General features: G+C 58.1%; 1 protein-coding gene across 2 annotated transcripts in view; it reads right to left on the reverse strand.

Moving 5' to 3' along the window:
* Nek6 (NIMA related kinase 6) overlaps positions 1–18845 on the reverse strand; it is a 78063-nt gene that overhangs the window by 47655 nt on the left and 11563 nt on the right. The window contains exon 1 of one of the 2 annotated variants that reach the window (XM_076845502.2): positions 673–751. The exons of the other annotated variant lie outside the window; for it this stretch is intronic. The gene's annotated coding sequence lies outside the window, so the exon portion shown is untranslated. Of the gene's footprint in view, positions 1–672; positions 752–18845 lie in introns of those variants that run through there. 2 annotated transcript variants of the gene reach the window in all.

The raw sequence follows: 18845 nt of genomic DNA on the forward strand, positions 1-18845 counted from the left end.
CCTGAAGGCAGAATCTCCAAGGGCCTGCTCACCTCCCCACCCAGCAGGAGTAGAGAGTGGACGGGGAGTCCATGGTTGCCAGGCTAGGAGAAGCCTGGTGCACCCTGGCCAGCTCCTCCAGGCGCCAGTGGGAGTGGGCATTTCAGAGCAGAAAGGCCTTTCCTGCCATGGCCCACCTTAGACCACGCTCCCCCCGGGGGGTTGGGGGGCCTTGGTGTCTGTCACCAGCTTGTCCTGGGCCCCAGCAGGCCCCCATGCAGGGCAAGTTCTTGGGCTCTGAACTCCTCTAATTTTCTCTCCTGCAGAAAGGGACCCAGGCAGCTGGAGCCCCCCAGTGGGGGATGGCAGCTTCCCCCCCCTCCAGCCACTTCCTTGGAGTTCTGCTGATGCCAGGGATCACTCAACGTGAAACCAGCTGGCAGCAACCACCCTGCCCCGGGGTGGTGGCAGAGGTCCTGCCAGGTTCCCGGCACTGCTGCCCTCGCTGGCTACCCACTGGGCAGGTGGTCAAGCAAGCAGTGGGTGGCAGAGGTGCAGCCAGGGCAGATGGCCCCGCAAGCCCAGGTCTCTGGGACCTGGCTCCCTGCCACTGGCTGAGCACACCCTGGGACAGAGGAGACAGGAAAGGGCCAGCAGGTCCCCCATGGCCGGAGGTCAGCAGAGGCTACATACCTTTCAAGTGGCTCCTGAGCTCGGAAAGGTCTGCTGGTTCAGGACTGAGGGCAGGTGTGCAGCGCCAGGGCCCCGAGGATCTGAGCGGCCTCTGTGCCCAGGCGGGTGAAGGACGGGGCCCTGCTGTGGGGGACTTCCCCTCCCTAAGACGCCGGTCCCCATACTCCTCCAAAAGGAAACTCCCCCGCCACACGCTGCTCCAAAAATAGCTCCGGCTGCCACCTCCATGGCAAAAGGAACTTGTCACCACCACACAGAGCCTGCTGCTCACCAGGGGCTGTGAGTTGATGGCAGTGGCCAGCGGACAGTCTTAGATGACAATCACAGTCCCCTCTGGGATCGCCCAGCCCTGCTTCCCCACTTTACCCACCAGAAAACTGCAGCAGGCGGGCAAGGGTGGCCCAGGGTGGTGGGCAGCAGAGGCAGCACCTGTCCTGAGACTAACGCCCGACTAGGCCCCCCCCTCCACTGCTCAGGCAAAGGGATGCACCCTCCAGGCTGCTGCCCCACCACAGGGGCACCTGCAGCTGATGCTGGAAGAAAGCCATTCTGGGCTCTGGGGGGACCTTGTGCCCGTCCCCACCTATCCCTACCAGGGTCAACAAGTGCTAAGCAGCGTACAGATTCTGGCTGTCCTTTTAAAAGCCAAGGCTTCCCATTCTTTCCTGTGTCTGCTGTCACGTGACAGGACAGCTTGGTAGGTGCCAGTCCTGGGTTCAAGTCCTGGCTTTGCCACATCCCCGGTGTGACACAGTGTCCTCAAAGGCAAACCGGGAACAAGGACAGATAGCATCTACTACCCAGGGATGCTGGAGAGTCATGTGGCATTCCAGGGTGGAAAGTGCTTAGCTGTTGGCCTGGCACCTAACCACCGCCAATGGAGGGGTCACTGATTCTCACGACGTCATGACTTGGGCCCTGTGCGTCACTCTCCAAAATGGGGCCCTGAACTCCAAAATGAGTCCAGGAACTGAGGATGCCAGTCCCACCTGCCCTTCCCTCCACACGCCCTTCCAGCTGCCTCCTCTGTGCAGGGCCTGCGCTGACAACTGGGACCCAGGGACACTGTGGACCAAGACAAAGCTCTTCCTCTTACTGGGTCGATAGGACAAAGCCCTGGACACCCACAAGCCAGAGAAGAGCACACAAGTATCCCAGCAAGAGGACTAACGCCTCCTGCTCCTGGCAGTGCCGGGTCACGGCCAGCTTGTCACCACAGGCGGAGTCTGGGGTGGCCTAGAAGATGGGTGGGACGGGACTGAGGGGAAGGGAGCTCCTGGCAGAGGACACAGTGGGCTCAAGGGCACAGTGGCCAGGTGGCTACGCAGGCCAGCCTCAGCCCGCAGTCCCCACGAAGAGCTCTGGGTGGCCACACCTGCCTCTGCCTTCAGAACAAGAGCCACCTCTACCGGCGCCAACCACCCCCGGAGCCCCATCTGCAGCTCCGCTGCCGCTGGGACTGACACAGGCATATGGCAGCTGAGCCCCAGTGGACACGCAGAGCCAGATCCTGGCACTGGGCTCGGCCACCTGCCAGCACACCTTCCCCACCAGCCGGGCCCAACTGTCAGGCATATGCCAGGTGCCGGCCCCTCCGGCGGCTGCAGCTGGACCCAGGCCAGCCATCCACCCGTCTGCAGGGGCTGTACTCCCGGCCCAGAACCTGACCATGCAGCTCTCCCCAGGAGGAGATGGCCACAGACCTGTGGCCTCCACGGCCTGCTAGGTGGGGGTCACCAGCCTCCATTCATGGAGCGGCTGGGGCTTCTGGCAAATCAGAGCAAGAGCTTCCATCAGTGTCGTGTGGCTGAGTGCAGCTCCGTGTGTCTGGGTGACAGTGTCTCCTCCGACCAGTCCTGCATGTTATAGGATTGGTGCCTAATCACAACTTCTAGGGTCACCTCCAGTGTTGCTGCCCTGGCCAGAATCCTCCCTGGACCCAAAGTTGGGCCTAGGACGTATATGGCCACTATTAACTCCACAAGAACGGTTCTTCCTTTACGCCATGGCATGTATGGTCTGGTGACCTGGTATTCACATAGCATGGACTCTCACGGGGCTGCATGGTCTCAGGAAAGTCACAGCCTGTCTCTGGGCCTCAGTTTCCTCACCTGCAACACGGTAGGTGGGGCTCCACGGTCCAGCAGGCACCTTCCTGTGCTGATGTGTTTCCTAAGGCTGACAGGGGCTTGGGGACTCTCTGAGGTGCCCTGGAACTGAGCTCGGGGATCTGGTACCCAGTTGTGCTCATTTCTGGGAGGAAAACCAGGTCTTCTGGGTCTGGCATTGCTAGGAGGATTTGTTCTCTGGCCCTGGGACACTTTGAGTCCCCTGCCCTCACCCTCCCCATGCACACCTCCCCATGCACACCTACCCATGCACAGCCTCCCGGGAGCACAGCCATGGAGGTGGCGTGGCATGGAGGAGGGGATCACACACAGAGCACACCTCGGTGCCAGATCCTTCATGTATACTGGCAGCTGTGTGCCACCCTGCAAGGTTGACATTGTACCCATTTGGCAGAAGAGGAAACTGAGGCTCCAAGCCATCCTGTGACTCGCTGGAGGTGAATCAACTGGAGGGAGGCAGAGCTGGGCGGGTGGGGGCTGAGTGTGCACATGGACTCCCTCTGCAGTACAGATTGGGCTCCTGCCCTCAGAGACGCAGCAAGTGGGTGGGGGACCAAATCAGAGTGCTCCATGGTGTTGCTGGAGGAAGCCGGGGCCTCCAGGGAGGCAGCATGCTAGATCAGGGTGAGGAGGTGGGCAGGACGCCCAGCACAGACTCTGGAGTTGGAGAGCCCAAGTTCAAACCTTGTGCTGCCTCTGTCTAACCACACAAGGTTGGTCCCGTCCCAAGGTCACTTCTTTGCAGTTCCTTCCTCTGTGAGCAGAGGCCACGGTAGTGTCCACCTGGTGGATTGTTGAAAGCCTGAGGACATGTGGGCAAAATGCCAGTCTAGGACCATCAGGGCCAGTATGCACAAGAGCTCAGTAAACACGGCTCCTGCTGTCCTGTGGTCCCTGACCCACACAACAGCACCCAGCAACAGGAGATCCTGCAGCAACCCAGCTGTGAACCCACTGCTAACGGTGAGGCCTCTCTCTGCAGGGCATCCCCTCCCAGGGACAGCCAGGCTGTGGTCCGTGGGCTAGGCAGGGGGCTTCCAAGGCCTGATGCTCGAGTCTTCACAGAGGACAGGGAAAGCCACACTTCCTCCCAGAAGCTGGGACACGGTGGCAAAGCATTTTACAAAGTTACCAGGACCATGAACTTGCGCTCCCCTCCCCCTACCATCTCAATAAAATAAATCTTGGCCAGAGGCTAGCAAGAGGCCCTGTATATTTACATGACAACCGTGCCTCATCATCACAGGGCACGTGGTTCCGGCAGGCGGCGTGTGGCAGGGATGACAGGGGTCCTAGGAGAGTCACTATTTTCCAGTGACTTTTATTGTCCATTATATCCCCGCGTTTACAGGGCTCTGCTCTGGGCTGGGCAGGAGTGTCACACACGGTGGGGCCGGTGGAATATTCTAGCCGCGAGGCTGCAGACCCTTCCTGGGGCTCACCTGGGCAGCCAGGTCTTTGTGGGATACTGAGACCCCAGGGAGCTCCAGGTCCTCGGGCAGGGGAGGGCTGTGGGGTCTAAAGCACACACAGCCCCACCAAGCCACCGGCTTAGCTCCAGCCTGAAGTCCCAGCTCAGGGACACCCCTCTTGGCTTCGCTGGAGCATAGGGAGCTATGCAAAGGGGACAGAGGTGTGCTAAGCTGGTTACTACCGGCTCGTGGTGGCTGCTTGTTCAGTTTTTCAGGAATTATGTGAGACAGTTAATATCACATTGGCTGCCCAAACCGACCATGGGAGGAGTCTTTACACCATGGAAATTGACAAATGTTACAAATCAGGGGTTGGTACAATACCCCGCCCCTAAACATCCCATGGCACTTCCCAGGTGGGGGAACCCATTATGAGCACTTCAAAGGACATGTGGGCTGAAGAGTCAGGAGTGACTCCTAGCTTCCTCAGCTACTTGTCACATGACCTTGAATAAGTTATTCTCTTTTGAGCCTCTGTTTCCTTATTTGTGAGATGGGCACATCTAAACTTCTGGGCCAAGTTCCCTAGGTGATGCTTGGCATACAGTAGGGGCTTAATAAATGATAACTGCTACTCATCTATCTACCCAAAACTCAATTGAGCACCTGCTTTGTATGATATACTGTCTATGTGACAGGGATACAAATATGCCCCAGGAGGTGATAGATGCCACATTCTTCTCATCTGGGCAGTTCTTGATGGTCTTCAGTGGGATTGGGGTCAATCTCTTATGGAACCTCATGGCACCTTGAAAGATGGGCAGAGCCAGAACAGTGTCCATTCCTGAGATGAGGAAATGGGGCTATGGGGAGCCTGGCTTGCAGGAGGTCCCTGAAGAGGGTAGCAAGGTAGGGCTCAGCCCCAGGTCCCCATGCCTCCTGCTCTGGGCCCATGGTAGCATCTGCCTATCAATTCCCGGGCCCAGCCAGGCAGCCTTCTCCAATGGCACCAGGCACCCAGTGGGCAGGGGACTCCACATCTAGGATCCTGTGTTATAGTCTAGGCTCATGGCCTCCTTGTTCTAGATCTTTCCCCTTCCAGGCCCTGGGACCCTCCTCAAAAGGCCTAGAGGGCTATACCCCAGGTGCTCTTGAACCCCATGATTGTGGGACTGTATCTAGGCTTCCTGGCCTGGCCAAGCGTCCCTCAATTCGGGGAGGACTTGGGCAGATCAACATCCACCGTGCCTCAGCTGGATCCCGGGCGAGCCAGGGCCTCTTGGCATGAAGGCAGAAGGGAGCGAGCCAGGCAGGGCTCTCAGACACCATGCTGGGATCCCCACCTCCCCTGCCAGGCAGGGCCCACCCACCTCTTCCACAGATGAGGAACCTGAAGCTCAGAGGGGCACATCTCTCCCCCAGTGGTAGCCCCCAGAGCTGGGATTCCACCCTGGGCTGGCAGTTCCAGAGCGCAGGGCTGGGGTGCCAGCAGAAGTCAGAAAGCTACCAAGTCCCCCAGTTCAGACCTGGAGGCCCACACACTGGATGCTCCCGGCCACCCAGCCTCAGCCCGAGTGGCTGATGAGCACTTCAGTGCATCAGGAGAAAAGTGCATGCAACCTGATGACTCATGTAACCTTTAACACGGGAGGCGGACGGAAGTGGGCAGCATTTCTGGTGGGTGTCACCTGTTTCCTAGAAGGACGCGTCACCGGCTTCTGTTTAGTCAGTACCTGCCCGACCCACCATCCACCACAACCTGCATCTGGCGTGGCGCTGCTCAGCTGGCCTCCCCTGCAGCAGTCACAGCCTGTCCACAGGGGACACCTCACTTAGGGCAACAGGCTGGGGAGGGGGTGCTGGCTCCGAGACACATGGCAAGGTCTTAAGTCTTCAAAACTCCTTTGCCAAGTGGTTAATTTTCCTGTTTGCAGGGACAAGGGAGGAGAGACCATCTAGAGCTTTGATAAAAAGAGAAAAGGAAGAAAAAGAAGTCACGGGTGAACGGAATTGCAGCCAGGCCCCGCCAGCCTGAGGAGGCAGTCTGGATTCCTGCGGGCTGAAGGGTCACGCGACTTCCTTTGCAAAAGGCAAGGTTGAAACAGTCTGCCGGGGCCGGAGTGGGGGAGTGTCCACGAGACCAGGGATCATGAGTTTCAGCCCTGGCTGCCCTACTAACTAGCTGGGTGACCAGAGACCAGTCCTTGGCCCTCTCTGGGCCTACGTTAGTCCTATTTGTTTATTCTGCACCAAGCATTGTCCTTGGAATGACCTTCACCTCCTTAGTTCCCACAGCCAGCGACACAGATAACAACTGTTCGCACTTTATGGAAGGGGAATCGGAGATGGCAAGGTAGGTGGCCTGGTGCAGGTGGAGGAACTGGGTGCTTCAAGTCCAGAATCCCTGCTCCTAACCTCTGGGTGGCAGGTCCACTAGCTGCAGCAGGCACTGGCTGGTCCCTAACGTCCTTCCCGTCCTAACAGGCTTTGCACCTGTGGCTTGGAGGCCACAGGTTAGCCAGCAGGCCTGGTGTGGAGAGACTGAGCCGCTCCCTCAATCCCGCCTGGGCTCCCATCTGCCGGCTTCTCGGTGAATTCCAATGTCTTTGCTGGGCTCAGCAGCCTTCCTAAACCACAGGCCAGGACCGTCTCAGGAGGCTCCCTGGGTCACAGAGGCCATCGACCTGGCTCTTTGAGCCCTGCTGAGAGCTGCAAGTCCAAGCAGGAACGGATGACCCCACTGTGATGTCTGTTTTGGAGTTTTATACTCAGGCCGGCCTCTGGGACTGCAGGAGGGAGACCGCCATTCAGGCATCCAAGAAAGAGAGAAAAAAAACATCTATTCATGGGCAGACAGAGCCCGCTCTGTGGAAGCCATGCTACCAACGTGACAAGCAGTCCAGCTGTGCAAGGGATTCCCGAGAAGCCTGACCTCGGAGCATCCACGTGGAGGGCTCAAAGGCTTGGGTGGTCACCAAGCTTTACAACACGCCTGGAGGCGCCACCGTGCGATTCCAGGGAGAGTATGGTTCTGACCCAAAACCTGGGCTCGTCTTCCAAAACAAAATTCTTCCGACAACAGACATTTTTTGGCTTAAACAGACGGCTGATCTGTTTTGCTCTAATCTCTAGAATGAGGAATGCTCACGCTAAGAAGAATCAGCCACGAAATCACAGGCGCCCGCCCCGGGGGGCGCGCTGAGCCACATGTTTGGGTTCAGCGGCTCCCCCCAGGGAAGTGGGTGTTAACATCTCCATAAGGAAACTGAGGCTCGGAGAGGCGCCAACCCACACAGCTGGGACAGCTGGGTGATGGCAGAGGAGGTGGTTTAAGACCCAGTGCCAGGGCCTGGGAACGTAGCTCAGAGGTAGGTGGCTTGCCTAGCACACGAGAGGTTGTGAGTTCAGTCCCCAGCACCACACGCGCGCGCATACACACGCACACACTCAGTGCCTGCCTGGAGTGCGCGGCAGAGTCCCAGCAGCATCTGCGCCGTGGAGGTTGAGAGGACCTCTCACCTGACACAGGAATGCAGGGAGAGCTTCATGGGGCAGAGGACGCTGTCTCCGGCCCAGATGGACCACTCTTCCCTCCACAGGCACCGGGAGAATCCCCTGGGAGCAGGTGGGGAAGGGGAGGGTCCAGCTACCACACCACCAGCTTGTGGCAGCTGGAACACACAGCGCAAATCACTGGAATCCATTAGCGGTGAATCTGTGCTGAATGCCCAGAAAGTTCCGGAGCTTCCTTCACACCATCTCGGCAACATCAGATCATCACTAAACACACTCTCCTGCAGGTGCTTCTAGCTTCCATTCCAGTCGCAGTGGAGACCCCGGCCCACTTATCTGGGCCCTCCTGTCTCACTGGACACCTTGGAAAGGCCCCCATAGAAGCCGCCAGTCCATACCCTGTGTTTCTAAGACAAACAAACCAAGGCATGCAGCAGAGCAGTGGCGTACCCAGGGGCATTCAATCCACACACCCTGGGCGCCTACCTTGTGGCAGGCAGGGGACCAGTCTCTGTCCCCTGTTTAGAGGCGGGAGTGTTATACACCAAGAACCCCTGTGACCGCCACTTTGCACCCCAGGGTGTGGGAGTGCAGGGGAAGCTCTGTGCAGGCTGCCCGGGCTCTGAGAGCTTTTCCTCAGAACAGGAAGCAGCTGCGAGTGGAGGGGCAGACGGCAGAGCACGTGCAAAGGCCTGGACGCCAGGCAGGCCCAGCTGAGCTGTGGGACAGAGGTCAGAAGGGCAGCAGTGGCACCAGGATAGCAGGAGGAGGGAGCCACGGGGCGTGGCAAACACCCGCACATGGTTGGTATGGGGTGCAGAGTCAGGACTGAAAACGGGCTCTCTGGACACCCCCTCCTATGGTGCCAAGCCTAGGAATAATGTCACTCAGTAGACCATGTGACATCTGTCCCCTGCCCCGTGTGACATGTACACACCCGACTTCCCCACCTGTGCCTGGTCATCTCCAGTGTCCACGTGTTCATAGATGGGAGGGGGAAAGACCTAGAGAATCCCCTTCTCAGGAGTCCCTGTTTTAGGACCTCAAAAGCCGAGCTCCAAGACATACTCTCTTATTTGGCAAGTACTTATTGAGCACCTACTGTATGTCAGTTCGCACGAAGCTAAGCACAATCTTCACATGGGTTGTCACAACTCCTAAGTCACCTCACTGTCCTGAGTCCTTCTGTCGTGGGCAGGGCTGGGATGTTAGCAGTTCAGGGAGGGAGAGGAGGCTCTGAGGGGAGCAGGCTTGCTGCAGATCCCTCGGTGGGAGGCGTCGGGCTGCGCTCATCCGGAAATGTCTGGCCACACAGCCTTTGCCAAAGCAGATAAGGGTCCTTGGGGGAACGAAAGGGCCTGGATTCCCTCCTTCCTACCCCACACGCTGCCCTTTATCCACAAAGCGGGGGAGAGGGACCTCACTGGCGGGTACTGCTGGGAACGCTGGGGTCCTGGGAGGGGCCGCTCAACAGGGCTGGCGCTTGTGCTGAGCTTTGAGAAGCTCTTGGCCTTCAACTGTCCTAGCTGATGCCACCAAAGTATGACATGGATGGCCTGTGTTTAAAAACAAATGAACTGCTGAGGGATGGCCTACTCACCTGCCTGTCCCACGCTCATCCCCAAGTCCAGGATGAGGGGCCCTGCAGTGAGGAGCCCCTGCATCTGCCGAGCCTCAGGGTCTAGAAGGTGGAGGGGACATTGTACCTGCAGCCCCTCACTGTGGGGTGGCTCTCTCGCTGGACTCCGCTCCTCATGTGCAACTGTCCCTCCACAAGACGGCCAGCAGACTCCCTGGACCTGCCTGCCTGCCCTCCCTCCTCCCTTATGCCCCCTGAACTGGGTTGCACGGTGTCTCCCCAGAACTCATGTCTACCTGGAACCTGGAAATGTGACCTTATTAGGAAGTAGCCACAGTTTCTAATTTATGATTATTGTGGTTTTGTTTTTGTTTTTTGAGTTTATGATGATGTAGAAGGGTGGTGCCTTCAGTAGAAATCATGCTATGAATTCCGATTTGCCCGGGCTGGCCGTAGGCGGTGCCATATCCTCACGGCGCTGGGAAGCAAGCCACAGTTCAGTCAGCTACATGATCCCAAGGGAGACGCGGGGCCTGTGTGCGGCATGGATAAGGATGCTCGGCCGGTTAGGTGTCCTAAGCACACTTTTTAATGGTGGTGTTTTCCATTTCCTACGGGCTTATCTGGATGTGGGAGTCCGGGAATACGCCTAGGGTTTTACAGGTAAAACTGAGTTAAGTTGAGGTCCCGTGGGACTAGGGTAGGCCCTAACCCAATGACTAGGACCTCTACATGAAGAGGGACGTTTGGACACCGGCACACACCAGGAGAACACCCCGTGACGACAGAGGCCCAGCCTGCAGTGCTGCGTCCACACACAGGCTGGAACACCGAGTAGTGCTGGCATCCCCGCACCGTCCCCCAGAGCCTCCGTACGGAACCAACCCCGTGACACCTGGACTCCGGACATCTGGCCTCAGACGGAGCCAACGGCTCTCCCCAGGCAACCGACACCCTGGGCACAGCCAGCACTGGTTCCCATGACCACGACTTGTCCCGTTCGGAGGCACTGGAGCCTGCCTTGGACCGCGCTTGTGCTGTGTGTGCAGAGGAGGCCATCGGGGGTTCCCAGGCCTGGGGACTCCACAGGCTTATAAAGCTTCCCCCAAACTTTGAAGACAGACGTAAGGCTGCCAACTTTTTCTGGCATCTAAAATAAAACTTCCATCTATTATCGCCATCCTGCGTGGGGAAGCACGCCTGACATGGAGCGCAGCCTCTGCCAGGCCTGGCCTTCTGTTTTCTCACTTCACCATGAGCAGCGGGGGTCTCACACAGCCCTGGGCGGCCGGGCTCCGGATTTGGGTGGGACCCAGGAAACTCGAGCCCTGTGCTTGGTGATTCTTCTATTTCCGGCTGAGGAGGAGGTGGCCTTCTCCTCTCTCAGTGAGCCCAAGAGGAGCCGCCCCTTAGAAAGCCGGCTGGTGTAGTCCAGCGCACCTGTGGCAGTTCCAGGTGAGGCCCTCTGGGGGGGACACACCCAGCGACATCAATAACCCACTCCCCCGTCAAGGGGAAAAGAAAATGGAGACAAAAAGCAGAGTGGGATGGGCTGGGGATGTGGCTCAAGCGGTAGCGCACTCGCCTGGTATGTGCACGGCCCGCGTTCGACCCTCAGCACCACATACCAACAAAGATGTTGTGTCCGCCGAGAACTAAAAAATAAATATTAAAAAAATTCTCTCTCTCTTCTCTTTCAAAAAAAATTTAAAAAAAAAAGCAGAGCAGGAGGGAGAAGCACTGGCCCTTCTCATGAAAAATAAAAAAAAAGAAAAGAAAAGGAAAAAAACCCAAATTGTGAAATTATGCAATGTGCAGACGTGACGGGCCGGTGACTCCAGCTCTCTCCAAAGCCACCTCATAAACCCTCGCTGGCTATGGAGGGAGAGGCCAGATGTCTTGACGCTCTGGGAGGAACTTTCATAACATTTGGCCCTAGTGGCCCGATGACCCAGTGGACAATGGTCACCCTTGTGTTTCACGACATCACTCCCACATCTGCCTCCAGTAACCGGGGAGATGTGCGGGAAGCAACATGACAAAGGCTCCCTCCCCAACTCAAGAGCACTCCTGTCGCTAGAGTCATGCAGCTCAGAGCTGGGACAGTGTCCCACGGGGAGGCGAGCCTGTCTGAGACGATAAGGTCCCACGCCGTCGCCTTCCAGAGCCAGAGTCCATGTCCCCTCCCTCCCACTCTGCACACCCAGGCCGGGCAGGGTGGGCCCAGTTCTCGGGAAGCCAGGAAACACACTCTTTTCTGGGCTAAATGCCCAGATTCCTTGAGCAGTCACAGGACACACTTTTTCTGAGCTGATCCAAAGCCACAAGCCTGAGCTGGGAGTTTTTTCGGGCAGTGTGACCCGCAGGGACCAGACAGGCTCACCTGGAACCCCAGGCTCAACGCTGGTCAGGGAGAGCCAACCCGGGCCAGGCAGGGGCTCCGATCCTGACCTTGAGGGACTAAGGGACAGACCTGTCCTCTGTGGGCCCCGGTGTCCTTTTGAAGACAACAGCAGTTAACACGCTCTGCCACCATTTGTCAAGCACTTTGTGAGAGGCTCAGGATGCCAGGCACTGCCTGAGGGGCTGGGGACACAGGAGATGAGGCAGAGAAGGCCCGGCCCTCCTGGGGCTTTGAGCCACTGGGGTGTAGATGTAGATGTGGAAGAGACACGGTCGCTCAGAACAGTGAGTGCTGAGGGGAAACGAAGCCAAGAGGGTACAGAGGAGGGGCAGTGGCCCCACAGGTCCTGGGACAATTACATGAGGTCATAGATTAGCACTCAGCAGAGAAGCGGGTTCCTCCTGATCCTCCATTTCACAGGCAGGACAGCCAAAGCCAGGAGGAGGAATGCTGGGGCTGCCCCCCAGGAAGAGGTCTGCTCTGGGTTCTCATTCTAGTTCCACGTTTTCCAGGGACCAGAGGGAGCCCCCTGCCCTGCTGGATCCCTGCTCATTTATTTGGCTAGAAAGCTATGCCTCTGACATCATGCCCCAGGCTAGCCCACCGAAAGGGTCCAGCCTTCTAACACATAAAGGGCTTATTAGTTTCCGGACCCTCATGCAGCCTCCCATTCTCCCAACAACAGGACTGGTCCAGCAAGTGAGTGGCCTCTCCAGGATCAGGTCAGAATTTAAATCTGGGACCCTCCATTTACTTTCTGGGAAACCTTGTCACCTCTCTGAGCCTCACTTCTGTGATCAGATAAAATGAGATACTGCAAAGTGCCCAGGCTATGCCTGGCACTCAAGAGGCCCCCAGTAGGACTGATCCCTCCCCGGGGGATGCCCTGGGTGAAGGACCGGCCCTGAAGGGGAGGGAGAGGGGACAGGGGGTGCGGATGCAGGCCCGGGACATGCCGGGTCCAGGATGTCTAGTCATCTGAAGGAAAAGGCCGAGTGGAGGGCCCAGCGCTCCCAGGGGTTGGAGGTGTCAGATGAGGGAATAGCAGCTTCTCCACTGGGTGTCTTGGCTTCTCTGAACCCCAGTCTACCCTGGTATAAAATGGGGGTCTGGTGATGGCAAAGCCCAGACAGGTGAAGAGTTGACGTCATCCAGCCAGGATCTGCTACTACGTGATCCCTTCCCCTCGTTCATCCACTTGACCCCAGGGCAGGGTCAGGCAGCACAGGCAGCTGCTGAGCCCCTGGCTGGTGGGCAGAACCACCCTCCTCTAGGATTACCCTGGGGTTGGCTGGCTCTGAGAGGGAGTGAGCAGGGGCTGCTGGGCTGGCCTCGGCTCACCTTCCTGAGAAACCTCACTTCCGTGGAATCTGCTGGACCATTCTCAGGGCACTGCCCCCCACCAAAGTGACCCTGAGAACATCAACTGGAGCAACCCCAGCCCAAGCCACGAGCAGACAGGGATTAAAACTCAAAGCAGCTGGTTCTCACAGCATCACCTTGGACTTCTCTGGATCCACTCAGTACATAAGTGAAGGGAGGCTCAGAACGGTCACCAGGTCACCAGGGAGCACAGCATGCTCCCCAGAGAGCACATCGGACCTGGGGCTCCTGCAGGTTAGTGAGACAGCCCAGAAGTGCTCCATGGCAGGCGACTGGAGCAGCCCGGCCTCGGCAGACGCACCCCCTTCACTCCAGCTTCTCCCATCCCCGGAAATCAAAGCAGCTTCTCTGATGGGGAAAAAAATGACTCGCAGAAATCCGGATTTAGGGAAAGTAACACATACATGGCACTTCTTTCCTTCACTGCAAGCTTTACATATTTTATCATTTATTCTCACATTGTCCCCAGCAAGTGGGGAGGCGTCGGCCTTGTTTTTCACAGGAAAGCTGTCAGAGAGGCTGGGTGCGGGGCCTCCCACCCGGCACCTGGGGGCAGCTCCATCAGTAGAGCTGTGGCCGCAGACAGTGGAGAGGCTCACGGTGCCCACGCTGGCATCAGTGCCTGGCGCCCAGGCCAGCCTCCTGGCCTCACCCAGTCCCACCACCCCCTCGTCAAACCATTCTCCTCACCGCCACCGGGAGCACGTTCCCAAAGCCCCTACCTGACCCCATTTTCCCCCGACAACCTTTAAGTTCCAGGTAAAGTCACCACTCCTGGGATTAGCACCTGTGGCCTCCTGGCCTCTCTGACCCCAACCCCAGGTGACATCTGTCACTGGCCACGTAGGCTCCACTGCTGCCCGTGTCTCATGCCCCTGCCAGTGCAGTGGCCTCGTGCTCTACCTGCATGCCAACTCCCACTGGCCCTGGGAGGCACCAGCTCTGGGACTTCCGGGGAGACAGGCGTGGGTTCAGATCCTTGCTGAGCAAAAGTCGCTTTAACCTCTCAGAGCTGTGAGTTCACTCAAAAAATTGAGCTGTTTAAATATGAGGACCAGCCGAGGGCACCACAGAAACCCCGGGGGCTCTGACGAGGAAGGAGCAGCAACAGCGAGAGCAGAGGCCGTTTTAAGAGATGCTGGTTGGTGTGCATGCAGCAACTGTCCCTGCTTGACACGCTCTAGGGACACACAGGGGGCCTGCGGCTCCCACGAGGTGACTGAGGTCCCACAGCAGTCCTTTCCAATGCCTGCAGGGAATCCATGTTGCTTTATGGGCTCGAATCCTTCCCCTCTGGCTCTGGCTGACCCCACGCAGAAGCCTCAGACTCGTCTGACTCCCACCCCAAATCCAGGCAGCAAGAGTGGAGCAGCAGACCGCCCCCAGCCTACCCCACCACCCCCTCATCCCACCCCACCCCACCCATCACCCATCAGGAAATCCTCCCCACACTCTGGAGCATTTAAAATTAAAGCCACGGGGGGACATTCTTTCTAAGCCACAGCCCAACTCAGGGCTCCAGGTAGGAGCCCAGGGAGAGGCACTGGGGCCTTCCGGCTCCCCTCAGGCTGTCCCTGCTCCCCCTTGCCCCAGGCCAGCCCTCCATCCTGACATCGGCAGTGCCCAGCAGCCGCCCAGCTCCCAGAGCTCCAGTGCCCCCCATCCACAGGCTCGAACCCAGCTACCTGGGAGGTTCAGCCATAGCAGGCACAAAGGGCACCTGAGTCACAGGTTTCTGGGGCAGGTGCCATCTGTTGGGCTGACCTGTTTACCCTCAAAGAGGCCTGAGGTTTGGACACAATGTCTGAGCCTACAACTTGGCTGCCCGGTGGAAACAAGGCCCCAGGAACAAATGGGGATGCCCTGACCCTTTCTCTCATGGCTGTCACCCAAATCTGCCCAGGCCAGGCACCAGGCAGGGCTTCAGGAGCAGAGAAGAAAGTGGGCCTCTCCCAGCCCTCGAGGGGCTCCTGGCCCAGGGGACTGACTCGTCACTGGGCCCCACAGGGTGGGGGCTGTGCAGAGGGAAGGAAGCACACGGGCTGTGGGAGCCTCCAGTGTCCCGCAGTCAAGGAGACCTGCTGAGGACGGTCACTGCAGGACAGGAGAGCCCGGCTCGGCACAGCAGAGGATGGGCCTGGCAGGTGCTGGCAGCAGGTGGGGCAGCGAGGCGGCTGAAGCTGACATTTCTGAATGCCACCCCTTACCCATGAGTTCTGGGCTCCCTGATCACCATCTCCTCAGTTGCCCCTCCCCAGGGGCCCATGAGTGAAGCACGACCTTTGCTTCAAAGATGAGGACCGCAGATAGGAGGACGTGCAAGGAAGGGCCCTGGCTTTAATGTGGGGGCACCTGAATCTCATCCCTGGAAGGGACCTAGAGCCTTTGTCCTTCTGTCTGGTACTTGTGTGCCGGGCTCATGGTCTCCCCTTCCTACAGTCTATGGCGTGGTGAGGCCCATGGTCGACTAGCCACGAGAACCAAGCTGGTTCCCCCGAGTCCACGCTGGGGTTAAGAATTGTATTAACTCAGGTCTGGCCCCATTCACGGCCCCCTTCCTCATTCTTGGGCACACAGCAGACATCGCTAATCAATCCCACAGTCTCCAAAGCCTTCTCAACACCGCATCGCAGGGAGCCATGATCAACCTATCAGAGCTGGCACTGAAGATGACAATTATTGCCACCCCTGCAGCAAATGGGCATGCAGGATGCAGGTGGCCTGAGAAAAGCCAGCTCCCCATCACCTCCTCATTTTCTGGGTCCCAGACCCTGAAATTCTACCAGGTCTCCGGAGGGAACATCTGGCATCCAGCACTGCCGGAGTGGCCTCTTGTGTAACAGCAGAGACCTGGGTGTCAGCTCATTTGCACATGGAACTGGGATGTGACAGGGCAGGTTGCTGACAGGCAGCTGGACGCAAAGGCCCACGGAGAGCCCCTCCCTAAGGCATCCCCTAAAGAAGCACAATGGGGACAGATGTGAGTACCCCACAAAAGCTAGGTCCCCTTCTCCTGCTTCTCTGCACTCAGCAGGGCCGAGGTGCATAGGGAACAGGCCCCATTCAGAACCATCAGGCACGGACGCCATCACATCCCCTGTCACAGTCAGGGTGGCCCGCCAGGGTGGTGAGCAGGTGGTGGGACTCAAGGGTCCCTCTCCTCCACTGCGTAAAAGCTTGAACACCCAAAGAACCAACTATTGGCCAGAGTTTTCTCTTGCAGGCTTACTTTTTTCTTTCCTTCCGCCTGTAAGCAAACTGCTTGGCAGCCAATCCTGCCTCTGTCCCCAAGGCAGTTCCAAAGGGCCCATCTTGTCCTGCAGAAGTGATGGCAGCAATTCCATTAATGGGAAGCAAGACAAATGGTAGCCTGTGCCCAAAGTGTGTGAGGCAGGACGGAGCAGGGCCCGGGGGAGGGGAGCGTTGCTGGAGCTCACCATCCTTTGGGGCCTTATTAGGTCTTGAAAGAGCCACCGCACTCGCTAAAACCTGCTTTTGCCAGCAGAAGCCTCATTTTACAAATATATAACAACAAAAAACTCATAAATGGGAAGAAAGCCCCGAAGATTACGCTCCCCTGCTGCGGGGAGGCGGCAGGCGCGCAGAGCCGGTCTTTAGCCTCCCGGCGCCCGCTTTAAATAAATGGGCCTAAACGCCAGCTCCGGGCTGCAGGTGCAGAACGCCCGGCCGTTTAGGGCTGTCTGCCACACTGGGATGGTGGTCTGGAAGCAGTCCTTCCACAAGACCCACCCCCTCGCTGTCAGTCCCCAGAAGGGCCAGACACGCACCCCTTCCCCAACACACATACCCAAGCACGGTCACTTCTTTAATCCACCCTGAGATCCGTGGCATGTGGAAGGCATTTTAGCCATGGAATGGGTGCCCATTACACAGCCATGCAAAGGGTTCACTCCACACATGCCCACAGTGAGGGGCCAAGCTGCCGAGCCATTTTTCACCTGTCCATCTGATGGTGAGAGCCAGGGTTGGTGTGGGGAGTAGCCATGGTGGACAGAGACTGAGCAAGGGCTCGGGGAGTCTGGCCACTTGGAGCTGTGTGACCCCAGCAAGCTGAGGAACCTCTCTGGGCCTCTAACATAAGCCTCCCCATTCTGAGCTGAAAGCCGTTTTCTCAAAGACCCCTTAAAAAGCATTCAAGCTTCCTCGGGTCCTGAGGGGCGCTGGGACCTTACATGAAAGCCAGCAGGTTTAATCTCCAGCAATGGCCCCACAAGAGAAGAGACCGAGGGAGCTCTAGTCCTTCCTGCCCTGCCCTGCCCTGCTGTCCCATACAGGTGCCCGACATGGCTTTCCCCTCTGGTGCGTCCCCCACGATCTGGCCAGTAACCCTGACTCATTCCTTGTTTATGAGCCAGAATGCCGGCACAGTGAGGGCAGGGACTTTGTCCCCGTGGCTCATTACTGGGTCTCTCAACAGTACGTGGCTCTGTCAGATAAATGAATGGCTGAACAAGAAGGGGGGGGATTCCAAGGGAGGCAGCCCTGGCCTCAGTGACCTCCATGTGTCCCGGCACAGGGAGATGCTTAAGAGCATCACAAGCACCACCAGGCCCCAGTCCTCACCCCACCCAGCGTCACGACTGTCAACACATCAGCAGCCACCGACTGCTGAAGTCTCCCCCAGAGGCGGGAACCCACTGACCCGCCCCCCCAACTCCACAAATGAGAAAACACGGCGGGAGGCGAGAAGCCCAGGGGACACGGTGAGCAAAAGGTAGAAGTGTGACCTGCGTCCAGGTTCATCTGACCCCACCACCTGCCTCCTCCCCAGAGCAGCTGGGTTTACAGGAGGAAAAACGAGGGCCATAGCCCAAGAAGGAGGGTGACCGCCCAGAGGCAGGAACAGGCAGGAAGCAGCACAAGGATCTGGCTCCCGTCTTGCCCCGGTGCAGCAGCAGGGACAGGAGACCCAGCCCGGCAGGGACCACAGCTGTCCAGCCAAGGCTTTTGGGGCCAGCTGGGCCTTGCTTCAAACCTGGGTGCAAACTCTGTGGCTTACGGCTTTGGACCAGTGGCTTCCTTCTCTGAGCCTCACCTATTCTCATCTGAAAAACGGAGCTGGCCCAAGGCTGTCACGAGGATCAGAGGAGCCAACACAACCTGGCCAGGTCCCTGGTGCTCAGCAGGCACCACACCCTCTCCCGAGCCTCTCGTGTTTGCTTATGGAACATCTATTCCTTGTGACTGCCTGCCCCAAGTTCAGGGCTGGGATCAGCGAGGGGGGCTGGTGGAATCTGAGCTTCCCTTGCCCCCTATCTCTAGGGCATCGCCTGCTTGGCAGCTGTCCAGAGAGTGGGTCAGAAACCTGGTCATTTGGTTTCTGACCCTTGCCACTCAAAGGCAGGAAGTCCAAGGAGATGGATCTATCAGTAAGATACTATCTGGCAACAGTGTGACTGCTGGGTCCACAGCATGTTCTTATCATGAGAGGCCCAGGGTGAGGAGGGGACGCGCTGGCTGAATAGTGGTCACTGCTGGGCCAGTGGTTGGACAGTGCTTAACAGCCCGACTTCCCCTCCCAATAAAATCTGGCCGCAACACATGCCCAGCACTGAAAATGCAACCTTGCTCTGTGCTCCTTCCCTTTGGGGCCAGCTTCACGAGTGTGTCCACAGCAGAGACACTGACCCTCCCTGGGGAAGGGAGCCTGAGCTTGGGGTGCCACGCTCTGTGCTCGCTGCCTGACGAGCTCCGTGGGGTCTTTCAGTGTGTTCTTGAGTGACATCTGGTGG

Source organism: Callospermophilus lateralis, chromosome 2 (genome assembly GCF_048772815.1).
Source record: "Callospermophilus lateralis isolate mCalLat2 chromosome 2, mCalLat2.hap1, whole genome shotgun sequence".
NCBI classification, from domain to species: Eukaryota; Metazoa; Chordata; class Mammalia; order Rodentia; family Sciuridae; genus Callospermophilus; species Callospermophilus lateralis.